Raw genomic sequence first — 16007 nt, 5'->3', positions numbered from 1 at the left:
TGGTGTTATCAAAATTTTAATCTGACAATCTGGTAGTTTTAATTTGCATTTCCCTTATTATGGAGAAGATTGAGTATATTTTCATATGTTTAAAAGCCATTTGAAATTTCTTTTCTGGGAAATTTTTGTTCATTTCCTTTGCCCATTTTCAATTAAGTTATTGGTCTTTTTCTTATTGATTTGTAGGAATGTAAATTGATGTTCCTAGTTTTTTATGTCTTTTGAGTTTGTTTATGGTGTTTTTTTCTAAGTAGGATTTAAAAAATGTATTTATATTTAGCTTCTTTCCTGTTAGAGCTTCTATGTTTTGTATTATGCTCACAAAGACTTTCCCTACTACCAGATTATAAAATAATTCTTCCATATTTTATGCCTGTACTTTCAGGGTTTCAATTTTTCACATATAAATCTTGATCCATCTGGAATTTATTTCCACATAACTTTTGAGATATGAATTCAATCTATTACTGTTTATCAAAGATCCCACCTTTTTCCTACTAATGGAAACTCTAAAAAGGTTCCTGATTTTCAGGAGCTCCGTTTTCTTTTTTTAAGATTTTATTTTTTTTTAAGTAATCTCTACATCCAATGCAGGGCTTGAACTCCCAACCCTGAGATCAAGAGTTGCATGCTCTACTGACTGAGCCAGCCAGGTGTCCCCAGGGATCCCATTTCTTATGACTAGTACTTTTAATACTCTATTAAATTCTAAGGAAAGGAATTCAAGGGCAGAGGAGTCAGGAAGAAAATTTAATCTTTAGTTTTGTCTTACACTTCTCCATTTTACAATTAACACTACCTTTTGCTAAGCACTTATGTGAGCTTAATACACACAGAAGACTGTATGAAACATATGTAGAATATAAAGAATAATGGTAAAATGACACTCATGTACATGTTACCTAGGTTCACAAGTGAAACATGGCCAGTAACCTGAAATTCCGTCCTGTGCTCTACTTTAATCATATTCTCTGCTCTCCTCCTCAAGAGGTAACCGCTATCCTGATTTTTTGGTAATTATTCCTTGCTTTGTTTTATGCTTTTACCACCAATATGTATCCTTAGATAATACATTATTTGCCCCTGAAACCAATATTATACTCTATGTTAACGAACTAGAATTTAAATAAAAAATTGAAAAAAAAATACATTGTTCGGATTCTTGACAACTGAGTGGCAAGCACAACCGTAGCCACAGGCTCTCAAAAGACAGGCTGAACGGAGCTCCGAGACACGTTTAGTCCCCGTGTTTTTCAGAGAATCCACAAGCTCCTTCTGGGAGGTCAGGGATCAGGATCAAGAGTGAGTTCTGGGAAACACAGGTGATACCACAGTTGGGACACCTGGTAGAGGTGTAGTTTGTATCAGGTAATGTCCATCTGCAGAAATATAGTTGGGGTGGGCAGCTCTCTAGCTGTTGCTTTCTAGCTTTCTGTGGCCTCTCCCCTGTTCTCAAGAGGAAATCAAAGATGACCCCTTCTGTGGGGTGAAGTAAAGTTCCTCACCTCACCCAGACAGCAGGCAGTGGTGGGTATGATTTTGTTGCCGAGTAACAAATGCAGAGGCTTAAAAGGACACCCACTTATTATGCCATAGTTTCCACAGGCTAGGAGTCCAGTACATTTTAGCTGGCTCCTCTGTCCAGGGTATCGCAAGGCTGAAATCAGGGTGTCGATTGGTTGTGTCTCATCTGGAGGCTTGACTGGGGAAGGCTATGTGTCCATGCTACTTCAGGTTATTAGCAGAATTCATTTCCTTGCACCTCTAGGACGAAAGTCCCTATTGTCTTGCTGGCTCTCAGCGGGGACCTCTCTCAGCTTTGAGAGGTGGCCTTCAGATCTTTGCTCAGCAGCTGGGACCAAAAGCAGGGGCTTGCCTTAGAGTGCTGAGATGTTCAGAGGCTTGCAGGTGAAGTCCTGTGAATCACCTGCTTTGACTGGCTTCTCCCTGACCTTCATACCCCCAACCCTTAGTTGTATAAGCCTCTATTCCTTCTGCTAAAGCCCTTCCTATTTATCTACTTAGAGTAACTTCTGTTTTCTTGGATAAACCCTGACTTGTGCAGTTGTTTTGCCTCCAACAACTTGTACAGTTGTTTTGCTGTGTGGAAATCTGAAGCAATTTTGATTCTTCATATTTTATATGTGATCCCTTTTTTCTCTCTGCAGGCTGGTAGAATCATCTCTCTGACTCTCAGTCAGAGGGTTTTTCTGTATATGCTTATATATGCTATATATATGCTATGGGTTTATATATGCTTATATATACTTTATAAGCATATATATAACTTATATATGCTATGGGTTTTTCTCAGATGATTGGAAACCTTGGGTTGTCTCACTCCTGATTAAGAGTGAGCACCCAAGAGGCAATTTGCACTTTTCAGAGTGCAGGTAAATCTTGTTCACTTTGGGAACCTCACTGTGTAGGTGTCCTGAGTGACCATTCTCTATTCCCATAACTCTCTTTAGTTCTTTCCTCTTGAGCTGTTTAGATTACTCAGAGAGTATTTCAGTTATCTACATGGAGGATTCAGATCTGGTTGCCAACGTTTCGGGAGACAAATAAGGAAGGAGAACTGAGGGTCTCAGCATTCAGCCTTCTGTGAACACAGTTATTTAATACACCTGATTTCAGTACAGTATCCATGATGTCACTGAACCCTGAAGACTGTTGATTAGATGGCAACAAACCAGTAGGCAAGATCAGATTAAAAGTGTTTTGAGGGTACCAGGCTTGCTCAGTTAGTTGGGTGTCCAACTCTTGATTTCACTCAGGTCATGATCTCAGGGTTGTGAGATTGAGCTCCATGTCAGGCTTCATGCTCAGTGGAGAGTGTGCTTGAGATTCTCTCCCTCTCCCTCTGCCCCTCCCCCTGCTCATTCTCTCTCTCTCTCTCTAAAGTAAATAAATAAATCTTTTTTTTTAAGTGTTTTGAATGATTTGCGATTATGTAACATCATTTAAGGTGCAGTGCCCAATCCATCAGTAGAACAGAGGTAGAGGATAAGGATGAGATTTCATAAGAATGAAATAACTGACCAGAATGAGCAAAAGTTTTAGAGTTTGGCTTTAGGAATAAAGTTAAGACAGTGGAATACAAATTTGATCAAATTCATAGGTAGAACTAGGTATATCACATTAATATTTATTGCAAGAAAGCCAAGAAAGAAAATACTTCCAAAGGGAAAAAAGTATATTTGAAGTTTTTTGGGATTTCCACTTATGAAAGAAATGGTTCTCAGTTGGTGAAAAAGTCAGTGGTCTGTTCTACATAGCTGAGGAGGTTAGTTAGTCCCACCACTTTTGATGAATTATTAGAGGACTCATCCACTTAGAAAAAGTTGCGTGCATTTAATTTTTAATTTTTTTAAACTAGGCTCCACACCCAACGTGGGGCTCAAACTCACAACCCTAAGATCAAGAGTTGTATCCTCCACCGACTGGGCCAGCCAGGTGCCCCAAAAGCTGTGTGCATTTAAAATAAATGATTAATAAAGAACTGAATGTAGCTTGTGAAAAGCAAAACAATCAGGTGTATGTGGTTCCTTTTGAAATATTGGTTGAATTCTGAAGGGATTGTGCCAGTTGGGGTCTTAGTCCCATGTAACAGAGCTTAGTAGCTAGGTTAGCAGAAACAGAATTTATTGAGGACTGACTGACAGCTCAGAGAAACTCTGAGAGGGTCAGAGTCAGGATTGGTGGCCTCACAGCCAGAAACAAATGACATGGTGGTTACACCGAAGGCCGTGTTCGAGTGCTCTCGACTGTTGTCCACGGTGAAGACTCCGCTGGAACATCTGTCCCTGCTGCCTCCAGAGGTTGGCTGCTCCACCTGCACCTTTCCCAGAAGTATCCTGCCTGTTTTGCTCAGCATGCTGCCTGTTGCCTCCTCTTGTTCTGCAAGTTGAATTTTCATATGGATGCATCTGATTAGTAGAGCCTTGCCCAGCTGCAAGAGAGGCTGAGAAAGCAAGTCTCTGGTTTCTGTCTTTGAGAGTGGGACTCATCGTGTGAGAAATTCTTCAAACAGGAAGAACGTACAATAGATCCTGGGCCACCATGAAGAGGGCACATGCCAAATGGAAAGAGAACCAAAGGGGCTAAGAGCATGGATTTTGGAGTCGCATGGGCCCTGGTTCAAGACCAGCTCCACAACTTCCCCTGACTCACTCTGGGTCAGCCATTCAAGCCTGTTTCCTTATCTGTAAGTTACAGATAATAAGAGTGGAGATACCGTAGAGGTGCTGTTAATATTAAACATGGTAAAGCATAAAGCATTTAACCTGGTGAACACTCTGTAATTATAAGTTCAAATTATTATCCTTGATGTTGTTGGTATTATAGTTGATATAAGGACAATCAAAGCTGAGGATATAAAATTGAACCTTAAAGAAACCATTTGACGGTTTATGTTCCAGGAGTTATTTTAGTGTTAAATTCAGATCCCCCCTTTCTGGGTAGAAAACCAAAAAAAAAAACAAAAAAAACAAGAGGGGTTAGTACCAGTATCCTGATAAATTATAAATGCTTCTGTCATACACACTGTATTCCCATATATTCTCCCCACTTTATTTGTCCACCATTACATCACAGAATGGCAGTAATAAGTCAACATATGCCCTTACAAAAATCAAAAATAGAAAAAGAACAACTCAGAGCATGTTAATAATGTTATTTTTGGAGTTTCTTGGTGGAGGGGGTCTTTTATATGTGTATATGCTGACAAACTGGTTTGATAAAGATTTTGGTTGAGAAAAGGATATTAACTATGTAAACTGTGTAACTATATAAATATCCCCATGAAATAGAAGATTAGTGGCTGCATTGACAGAGTATTCCATCACACAAAAAGAACTAGGAATGAGGCTGTGGGATCCTCTCCATGACCATATTTCACTGAAATCCTCCCTCTGTTTTCAGGGGAATGGTGAAGAGTTGGTTTATTATGGCATATAAGCTTTCCTACAAAAGCTACACAGCTAACTCTTGTATGTAGCGGGCAGAGCATGGTGTTTTGGAGTTGAGGGTTGGCATTCAAATCTCTACTCTGCCATATATTAGCTGATTAAGTGTTTTGAGCCTCAAGATTTATTATCTGTAGCATGAGGATAAAATACTTTTCTTATAGACTTCTTGTGAATTAAATGAAGTGTTTAGTATGTTTGGTGTTTTATAAAGTATCTGACACATGCATTGGCCACACATGATGAAACCACACATGGACAAAGGGGAAATTTGGCAGAGAGAATTCAAAATAAATTTAAATCAGGGCTTGACTCTCACTGTACTGCATTAGATGTTTATAGAGAATTTGCTTTTTTAGTTAGTTTTTAGGCTGGCAACATTAGTTTTCCCTGTGTCTTAGTCTGTCTAGGCTGCTACAACAGAATGCCATAGACTGGGGACTTATAAATGGTAGAAATCTATTTCCCAGAGTCGTGGAAGCTGGGAAGTCTAAGATCAAGATTATGACAGATTCAGGTCTGGTGGGAGCTCTGTTACTGGTTCATAGATGATTGTCTTCTCCCCAGTGGAAGGGATAAGGGAGCTCTTGGACCTCTTTCATAAGGGCACTACCCTCATGACCTAATCCCCTCCAAAATGCCCCGCCTCTTAATACCATCACATCGGGGGATAAGATTTAATATATGAATTTTGGCTGGGATACATTCCGTCTATAGCATCTAGATACTGTTGGACTTGGGGTCTGGTTTTCAATCGCTGCAGAACTAACCACCGTGCAATTTAGTGGTTTAAAATAACAATTTTATAATGCTTCCAGATTTTGTGGGTTGGGAATCCAACGGGGGGCTGTGGAGATTGCTTGCCTCTTCTCCACAATATCTGGTGCCTCAGATGGGAAGACCTGAATAGCAAAGGAGGATTTAGAATGTGAGGGGCTGGAATCATCTGGAGACTTTTTACTTCCATGGCTGGTGCCTGGGTGGCTGGGACATCTTGAAGGCTGGGCTTGACTGGGGCTGTTACTGGGAGCACCTACATTTGGCCTCCCCCTGGGGCTTGGGCTTGTTACAGCATGGAGAGTCGGTTCCAAAAGAGAGCATTCAGCCAGCCAACAATGCAAGGGTACCAGGGGAGCTGCATGGCCTTTTCTGGCCTTGTGGCAGAAGTCACAAAGTGGTCACTTTTGCTACATTCTTTTGGTATAAGTGAATCACCAAGGCTAGCCCAGATTTCAGGGGGTGGGGATTAGTCTCCACTTCCTGATGGCAGAGGGCCAGGTCCCATTGCAGAAGAGCACGTGGGATAGGATATGTTGTTGAAGACTCTTTGGAAAATGCAGTTTCCTGGAGCCTGGAAGGGTGCTATGGATTGAACCCATTTCAGCCTGGTACTGAAAGTTTGGCTCATGGAAAGCTGTTTCAGGTATGTTATCAACTGAAAAAAGCAGATTATAGAACAGCATGTACAGTATCATTCCATTTACAAAAAGTATGCAAAGCTGTATTTCTACATGTATGTGTGCCTGCACGCACGTGTGTGTGTGTGTATGTGTGTGTGTGTGTGTGGAGAGTATAAAATATATCAAGGTCACAAAAATTTGGGTGTGCTAGAAATATGACTTACTTATATTCTAAAACTCAATTTATGACTACGATTCCCAATTCCCACACCTAGAATCCATGCCCTGCCCATTCTTTTGATCTAGAAAATGGTACTTAGCTGCTTCCGATAAACACACTTGGCTTCACTGGTTTCTCAGTCATTCAGTCTTAAAGTCCTGACATAGGCTTGTTTCCTCTCTGTGCTCCTCTTTTCCCCCTGGAGTTGATGCTAAGCCCTGGGGAGTGTTAAGAGATAAACTGAGGCATATTAAACATTTTAGGAGTTTATTTGAGCAAAAATTGATTCCAGTGGGGGCCGTGCCAAACCAGAAGTGGCTAGGAGCACTCTGTGGACAGGAATCAGGGGAAAGACATCTAGAGAAGGCCCAGAAGCAAAGAAAGGAAGGTATCTGATTGGCTACAGCTTAACGCCTAGATGGCTGTTTGTGTTTGCTTGTCCTTAGCATTTTGATTTTGTAAACTTGGGACATTTTCAGGCTTAGATGTTGGTTTCCTTATGTAGGCTCATTATGGCTTTAAAGCCACACCAGTCTAGTGGCCTCCTTGTTTAATGAACTTAACAGAAGCTTGTGTAAACGCCACTCTGGCAGCAGGGCAAAGGGTGTGCCCGCTTTCTCCTTTTGTGCACAGCATTCTGCATCAGATGTCTCCCTACCCACCTGCCAGTCTTAAGGCCCTTGCTTGGCTCCAACTAGTTTCCACTCTTTGGAGATGGGGCCTCATCCTCAACACTCCTCAAGTACAGCAAGTCTGTGTTCTACCTTTCATTGTAGGGATTTCTTGTCTGGGCTGAAGGATGATCTTATTGTCTAGACAGTTCCTTTCCTCACTCAGCTTACTTCTGAGCACCATTTGGACTCTGGGAAGCCTTTGGATGCTCTTGCATGGCAATCTGGGAACCATGGAGATCTAGGGGTCACTAGGCTCTTTTAATATGGAAATGTGCCTCTCTTCTGCTCTATGATTGCTGCTTCATGAGGCTGTCAGGAGCCTCTATACCTCCCCAGCTTACACTTGACTTACACATCTCTATTCTTGGCTCTCCAAAGTTTAAAGGGGTTCTTAAATTTCTACCCATTCTGAAACTCCACTTCAAGGACACTTGTATATGCCAGGAATGCTTTTGGTTGCAAGAAACTGATAATCTGATTAACAGCAATTTAATAAGGATTTATTATTTCTCATAAGCTTCAGTGGTACAATGACTCTATGATGTCATTCATGTTCTAGGGCAGCGCTGTCCGGTAGAAATATAATGTGAATCACATATGTAATTTAAACATTTCTAGTAGCAATATTAAAAAAAGTAAATAGGTAAAATTAATTTTAGTAATATATATCACTGAACCCAATATATTCCCAATAATGTCCTTTCAATATGCAATTAGAAATAAAATTATTTCAGAGATATTTTACATTATGGGGGGGTCCTAATTCTTCAAAATTTGATGTGTATTTTATACTTATGGCACATCTTCATTTGAAATAGCTGCATTTCAATTGCTTAAGAGCCCATGTAGCTAGCAGCTACTCTATTGGACAGTATAGATCTAAGGCTTTTACCTTTTTGTTTGCTATTCTATGTTAGCCTGTTGACTTGCTGCCTCATGGTAGCCAATTGGCTATTGCATACTGGGTCTCAGTTCTGCATTTAAGGAAGGAAGAAGGAAGAAATGGTGTCTATATAAAGAAAGCAAAATATTTTCTAGAACCTTCACAGACTTTTGCTCACATGTAATTGGCTAGTATTGTGTCACATGGCCATACTTTACTGTAAGAAGAAGGCTGGGAAAATGGCATCTGAACAAATTTGAGGTTGTATAAGTAAGGAAGAAAGTGGAGGATGGATACTGGGTCACAGTTAGCAGAGTCTGTTGCAGGGCCCAATGCACCCACTACACTCTGCACTTGACCTTGCTTCCTCTTTTGACTCTCCTCACATTTTCCAGCTCAGAGGGTCTTAACTAGTCAGGGAATGGGTGGTAGAGTAGGGGAGGGGCCGGTAAAAACTGTTTTCAACTATTTGCATATTCTTTCCAGTGGTTTCTATTTTACACTGCAATATGGCTTTTGGTATTAAAAGAAAAAAATATATACATGGTGTGTTCTCTTTAGTACCTTTGCTAAAAATGTCTAAAGCATTGGGTGCCCACCCATCTAGCTGAGGGTGGGGAGCGACAAACAAAGCAAAAAAAAATTAATATTTTAGAAATCATCCTGTTGCATATATATAGGAAAAGGAATGATGTACATCTGGATGGTGAGAAAATTGTGTTTTTTTTTTTCTCATTTTCCTTTTTAAAAAGATTTTACTTATTTGAGAAAGAGAGAACACAAGCAGGGAGGAGGGATGGGGGGGAGGGGGAAGAAGACCCCCTGCTGAGCAGGGAGCCTGACTCCACTTGAGCCCAGACTTGAGCTGAAGGCAGTCGCTTAAACAACCGAGCCACCCAGGTTCCCCCTCATTTTCTTTTATCTTTTCTTTTTATCTGTGTTTTTAAATTATACTATAAAGTATAATTCATAAGATTAAATTTTTTGATCCATGTAATCCACATGTGGAAAATCAAGGTTTAAAAAATATCAAATAGGGGCACCTGGGTGGCTCAGTTTGTTAGGCGACTGACTCTTGGTGTCGGCTCAGGTCCTGATCTCAGGGTTGTGAGATCAAGCCCCACATTGCCAGGCTCTGTGCTCAGCGGGGTCTGCTCTAGATTCTCTCTTTCCCTCTTCCTCTGCCCCCCACCCCCAGCCCCCATGCTCTCTCTCTCTCTAAAAAATAAATAAATCTTTAAAAAAGTAATCCCAGGTTATAATTTTAATTACTGTAATACAATAGCACTCAATTAAATATTAGTATATAAGTATATATTGCCAATGGGATATTTAGGGAGTTTATTTATTATTATTATTAAGATTTTATTCATTTATTTATTAGAGAGAGAGAGCGAGTGCTCACAAGCAGGGGGAGTGGCAGGTAGAGGGAGAAGCAGGTTCCCCACTGAGCAAGGAGCCTGATGCAGGACTCCATCGATCATGACCTGAGCCAAAGGCAGTGGCTTAACTGAGCCACCTAGGCATCTCTATTACTATTTTTTAATAGCCTTTATTTTTTAAAGCAGTTTTGGGTTCATAGCAAAATTGAGTGTAAAGTACAGAGAATACATAAATCTTTGCCTTCCCCTGTCCTCCCTCTTCCCTCACATGCACAATCTCCCCCACTATGAACATCCAGAACCAGAGTGGTATATCTGTTACAACTGATCAGCCTACATGGACACATCATTATCATCCCAAGCCCATGGTTTACATTAGGGTTCACTCTTGGTAACATTAGGCTTACATTCTATATGTTTGGATAAATAGGATGGTATGTATCCACCATTATAGCACCATACAGAATACTTTTACTGCAGGGATTGTATTTAAAAGAGTAGAATTATAAACCACTTGAGTCTCTGATTAATTTTTATCAGAGGCTGATTAAGTCATTGGAGGAAGAATAAATGCTGGTTTAATTCAGAGGCAACCCCTGGTTTAGCTTAGCTTAGGTTGGTGGATTTTAACTTGCCAACTCCTGAGTCATTCCAGGTCAGAAGAATCCTAGGTTCCTGGCTTGGAACAGTTGGTTTGCTCTGGGCTGGAAGTTTGGATCCTAGTCCAGATTACAAATCTGGCTTGAGCCACCCGGGTGTCTGAGGGAGGGAGATGGGGGTGCTGCTTTTCTTGGCAGTGTCATGGCAGTTGTTGGGCCAGAGCATGTTCTTGCTGCCAGGCTGATGTGCCCGTCCAACATCATCTATGAGGATGTGCTCGGCCTTCCTGGGCAACCAAACAGAGAGAGAAGATGAAGATTCCCTTGGAGCTGCCAATCTCCTTGAAAAGTACATGAGATGATTAGGAGAGCTCTGGAAAGGAGAATGTGTGTGTGTGTGTGTGTGTGTATTTGTGGCTTTGATTTTGTGTTTTAAACCAAGTTGTAACACTTGGAAAGCTTAAATAAAGGGAGAATCAGAGGAAGCTTCCAGACTGCTGAAATCAGTACAATACTAGGAGTTAAGCCATAGAAATCATCTAGGAGCGAAACCTTTTACAGGGGAAAAACAGGTGATGTGTTTTACTTAACTAGACCTGTTGATTCAGTATATTTTTTTCCAGGAACTTAAGACCTGCCTGCCAAAACAAAACCTAAATAGCATTTTGATTTCCAAAGGTTTATGTTCATTGATTGTTTTTTAAGTTTCAATAATGAGGAGGGTAGAAAAAATTTTTATTCTCATAAAAATCAATTGCAAGAAGTTATATTAAAATAATTTCCTTGCAGTTTGTTGATATTTTTCTCATACCAAATTCCTGAAAATGTGAAAACACAACCCAATATTTATTGTCTCAGTAATAAAGGAATTCTATTCTGAATAAGTCTGTTGAATTTTTACAGAGTTCTAAAGTTTTGATTTTAGAAGATGAAATGGCCTAACATTAAATAATTCAAATATTTTTAATACTCATTCACCTCTATTATTTATTTATTTATTTGAGAGAGAGAGAGAGGAGAGAGAGAGAGAGAGAGAGAGAGCTCAAGGGGAGGAGCAGAGGGAGAGGGACAAGCAGACTCTGTGCTGAGCCTGGCATGGGACTTGATCCCATGACCCTGAGATCATGACCTGAGCTGAAATCAAGAGTCAGATGCTTAACTGACTGAGCCACCCAGGTGCCCCAATACTCATGCACTTCTTAAGTGTTCAGCATTATGGAAACAAAGTTGAATGAGACAGTTGTCTAGTGTCAGTGTTTACACCGTAGGCCCCAAGGGGAAATTTCATTGAGATTCCCTGTACCTTTGTTAACTGCAAAAGAGCCCCTCTGTTTTCCAGCAGGGCAAGGACTGTCTCCTTTCCACTGTCTTGGAGCAGAGGGATAGCTTTAACCCCATTTTTTTTAGCTTTGATAAAAGAGGTTTATAAAACATGACTCTGAGAGACAAGGGTACACATACATGGCTTGTGTCAAGTTTGGAAAATGGAAATTATTTTCTTTTGGCAGAAAACTTCCAACTTCTCCAGATGCCCACTAACTCAGTGTCTCATCATGAGAACTGAATAAACAAATGTAACATTTTTTCTTTTTTCTCTGCAAGGTCATTCTGGCCTATTCTCACACTGGATTATTGCTGGGAAGTCTTGTATGAGGAATTATGAATAATGTAACTGATGTCAACATATGGTCAGACTTTAAGAGGGAGGTAAAGACCTTCATTAAGTTTGGCATTACCAGAATTTAAAAGAGGTTATAAATCAAGTGCATTATTTCAAAAAATTTAGAACTGCCTATTGGAGTGCAGTGCATGGAACAAGGCTTAGATGTCAGCTCTCAGCTGGCTAGGTGAATCCTTTATCTTTCATCAATAGGTTTGAAAGAAAAGGGACCTGAACATAATGAATAAGGAATATGGCTCTAAACCAAGACCATCAAAGCACAGCACCCATCCACTGTTACATAAGAAGAAAATTCTGTACCAGTCATTTGTATATCACTGTGTTCAAATGCTGAACTCTGAAAAGAGAAAAAAAGAGATTGGTAATTGTGACTCTTGGACTGTCCACCATTTCCTAAATGAAGTTCATGCCATCTTCAAGGATTTTAGCAACAAGTTGCTGATGTAGGTGGATTTATTTTGGCAATCAGATCTTGCAGCTCTGATTGGCTGCCTGACTGGTAAGTCTGGCCAGGGGAAAATGCTTCAGAGTATTGAGTGTTTGAGGCTCGTTGTTCACTTTTCTCTATGACTTGATTTTCTAATTGGTAAAATAGAGATAATAAAGTAGTTGTGGAAAGAGTACATGAGATAATGCAGGAAAAGCACTGTGGAAGAGATTGCTATGTCTGCCTGAATTATTTCCTCTTCTTTCTGGGCACATGCCTGGACCGTATTTTCCAGTCTCCTCTGCAGTTAAATGTGGCCCTATGTTGAGTTTTGCCCATTGGAATATGGGCAGAGGTGATCATGTGCAGGCCTGTTCCATAAGAATCTCCCAGGGACCATCTTCAGTACTAATTTCTTCTTCTGGATGGCTGGTGTGGAGACATCCCCCAGGGCTGACTTTGTGTGCTGTATGTTAAAGATGGTGAAGTCACAAGAAGCAGCCCCCGTCCCTAGATCACGGATGGAGGATTATTGCCCCACCAGTTACACTTGCATTGATCTGTGACGTGAGTGAGAAATAAGCTTGATTATAATATGACACTGAGATCTTAGGATTTATGTGTTATAGCAGCTACTGTTTAGGTGAAATAAGCCCAGTGTCTACTTGCTTGCCTGACAGTAAGTAAGCAGTAAAAGGCCAGGTGAAAAATGAAAGGAGAGCCTTATTTTTTGTGTCTTGTATTACAATACACCCTTAACCTGCGTAAGGCTGACTCTGGATTTTAATCTAAGCCACTACATTTTGATCGTGAAGCTCATCCTAGCTCTGATAAATTCACGAACATGTATTCCTGATATATAAGTAAGTTGGATTTATGGAACTGGATTTAGAAATATAGATATGAGAGTCATCATCCTTTGATGATATTTGAAGGCCCAATTGTGGGAGACTAAGCAAGAACAGAAGGAGCCCTGAGGAACCCTGAGGAACTACAATATTTATGGGAAGAAAAAAAAGGGAGGGAGAATAGGTGAGTGTGGCATCATGAAAGCCCAGGGAAGAGAGATGGGTTTTTCTTGGGGTAGGGGAGGTGACCCCAGGTGTGGAGGGTTGAGCCAACTGTACTCTCTAGCTCATGGCATACTATGAACTAGTATGCATAAGATCTTACTCTATTTATTTATTCCTTTTGTCCCCATCACCATGTGGGAAGCCATTCTAATGTATTTGAAAAAAATGTATATTGATGCTTTGTGTATATATTTTTAGTTTATATAAATTATGTGTTAGATATCTCTTTCCATTTCTTATTTTTCTCACCAAACATTATGTTTTAAAATCCACCCATGTCTGCTGTGATGTATATACATCTAACCAATAGTTTTTATTTTTATTTATTTATTTATTTAAAGATTTTATTTATTTATTTGCCAGAGAGAGACACAGCAAGAGAGGGAACACAAGCAGGGGGAGTGGGAGAGGGAGAAGCAGGCTTCCCACGGAGCAGGGAGCCCGATGCGGGGCTCGATCCCAGGACCCTGAGATCATGAACTGAGCCAAAGGCAGACACTTAACAACTGAGCCACCCAGGCACCCCTCTAACCAGTAGTTTTTAATTGCTGTAAATACTCCATGATATGCGTTGTTAGAGGGAGAGTTTTTTAAGAAGGCAAGAGTATTTGACAGCTGTGGCAGAGAGAGTCATTAAGAAAGGTTAAAAATTGGGGGATTTGGCAGCATGGAGACTTTGCTGGGGCAGTTTCATTGGGATGGTGAGGGCAGAAGCCAGAGCAGTGGGTGGGTTGAGGAGGGTTTGAGAAGAGAGCAAGTAGAGACAGTGGGTATAGATAGCCTTTGAGAGAAGGGAAGGAACAAGGGGTTGCAGAATCAAGGAAGGGTTTGGAAGTTTTTGTTTTTGTTTTTGTTTTTTTATTTATTTGACAGAGAGACACACAGCGAGAGAGGGAACACAAGCAAAGGGAGTGGGAGAGGGAGAAGCAGGTTTCCCGTGGAGCAGGGAGCCCGATGCGGGGCTCAATCCCAGGACCCTGGGATCATAACCTGAGCTGAAGGCAGATGCTTAATGACTGAGCCACCCAGGGGCCCCGGGTTTGGAATTTTTAAGTTTCTGTTGTCCAAATAATCCATGTCCATTGTAGAAAAATTAGAAAGTTCAAATGAGCAAGAAGAAAAATAACAAAATGGGAAGTGTATTGGTTTCCTAGAGCTACCATAACATAACATGATACCACAAACTGGGTGCCTTAAAACAACAGAAGTTTATTCATGTAGTTCTGGAGGATAGAAGTATGAAATCAAGATGTTGGTAGGGCCATGCTCTCTCTGAAGGCTCTAGCGGAGGGTGCTTTCTTGCCTCTTCCCAGCTTCCAGTGGTTGCTGGCAATCTTTGGCATTCCTTGGCTTGTAGATAGATATATTCCTCCAATTTCTGCCTGTGTTTCACATGGTATTCTCCCTGTGTGTCTCCTCTGGATCTCTGTTTTCTCTTATAAGGATACCAGTCATTAGATTAGGTCTCACCCTAATTCAGTATGATCTCTTAATCTAACTAATTACGTCTTCAAAGACTCTGTTTCCAAATAAGGTCACATTCTGAAGTTCCAGGTAGACATGAATTTGGGGGGCAGGGCACTATTCAATCTGGTACAAGAGGGTTGTGTTTTCTATTTTTCTCCCTCCCTTTTCCCCTCCTCCCTTTTCTTTCTTTAGGATGAGGAGCAATTTGAGCATGTTTATAGATTAAGTGGAAGAATCAGGAGAAAACTAGGTACAACCTTTCATGAGGCTAGTTTTATCAAAGGCTGTCATGCAGGGGAAGTGGAACGTACCCAGAGAGGGATCAAATGCAGGGCTGTGGGGAGAGTTCACTAGAAGGACATGTGCATCCCACCTTGCTTCCAACTTACTGGGACTTCAGGAAAACAAATGACTTTATTTTCCAAAAGATTGAAGATCTTTTTTTTTTCTTCCTCAAAAACTCCCTTCTAATAAACTGGACAAACCCAAAAAACTTCTAAGTTCTCTACAGTTCAGTAGAAGGTAGTAGCCTCTGTCAGTTCCCAACATTTAAACTTGGAAGTGAGTTCAGCCAGTAAATTTTTATTTGCTTATGACTAAACCACACTTTAAATAAAGCATACTAGATGTAGCAATTTTAAATATAGTTCAAATCACAAGGCATTTTCTGCTGCTAAGCTTTAGAATTACCACATCCATTTCAACTATTCTATGAATTTCTGTCAACTCTGGGGCTCTAAGTCTACCCTTTTAAAACCAGTGGGTTTATACCTACTGAGGGGCAGGGCTGAGAGACTGTGGAAAAGTCCTTCTTATAGTAGAAGACCATCCGTATGGTTCTGCTCAGACTCTAGCATGTGGTGCTTGCTAGTTAGCCCTTGTGTATTGGTTCATACTTTTTAGATGTTAGGTATCAGAAAACTGAATGCAAACTCTAACCCCTTAGAGAGTTTATTGGCTTATGTCACTGCCAAGTCCAGATGTAGAATGGCCTTCCAGGTTAGTTTGATCTAGGAGATCAAAGACATCACCCAGGACTCAGTTCATTTAAAAAAAATTTTTTTTTAAAGTAAACTCTACCCCCAGTGTGGGCCTCAGACTCTAGGATCCTGAGACCAAGAGTCGCATGCTCCACTGACTGGGCCAACCAGGTGCCCCAGTTCATTTTCTTCCTTCCTTCCTTCCTTCCTTCCTTCCTCCCTTCCTCCCTTCCTCCCTTCTTTCCTTCCTTCCT

This window comes from Phoca vitulina, unplaced genomic scaffold (genome assembly GCF_004348235.1).
Source record: "Phoca vitulina isolate PV1807 unplaced genomic scaffold, GSC_HSeal_1.0 scaffold19, whole genome shotgun sequence".
Classification (NCBI taxonomy): Eukaryota; Metazoa; Chordata; class Mammalia; order Carnivora; family Phocidae; genus Phoca; species Phoca vitulina.
Note: the sequence above shows the minus strand (reverse complement) of the source record.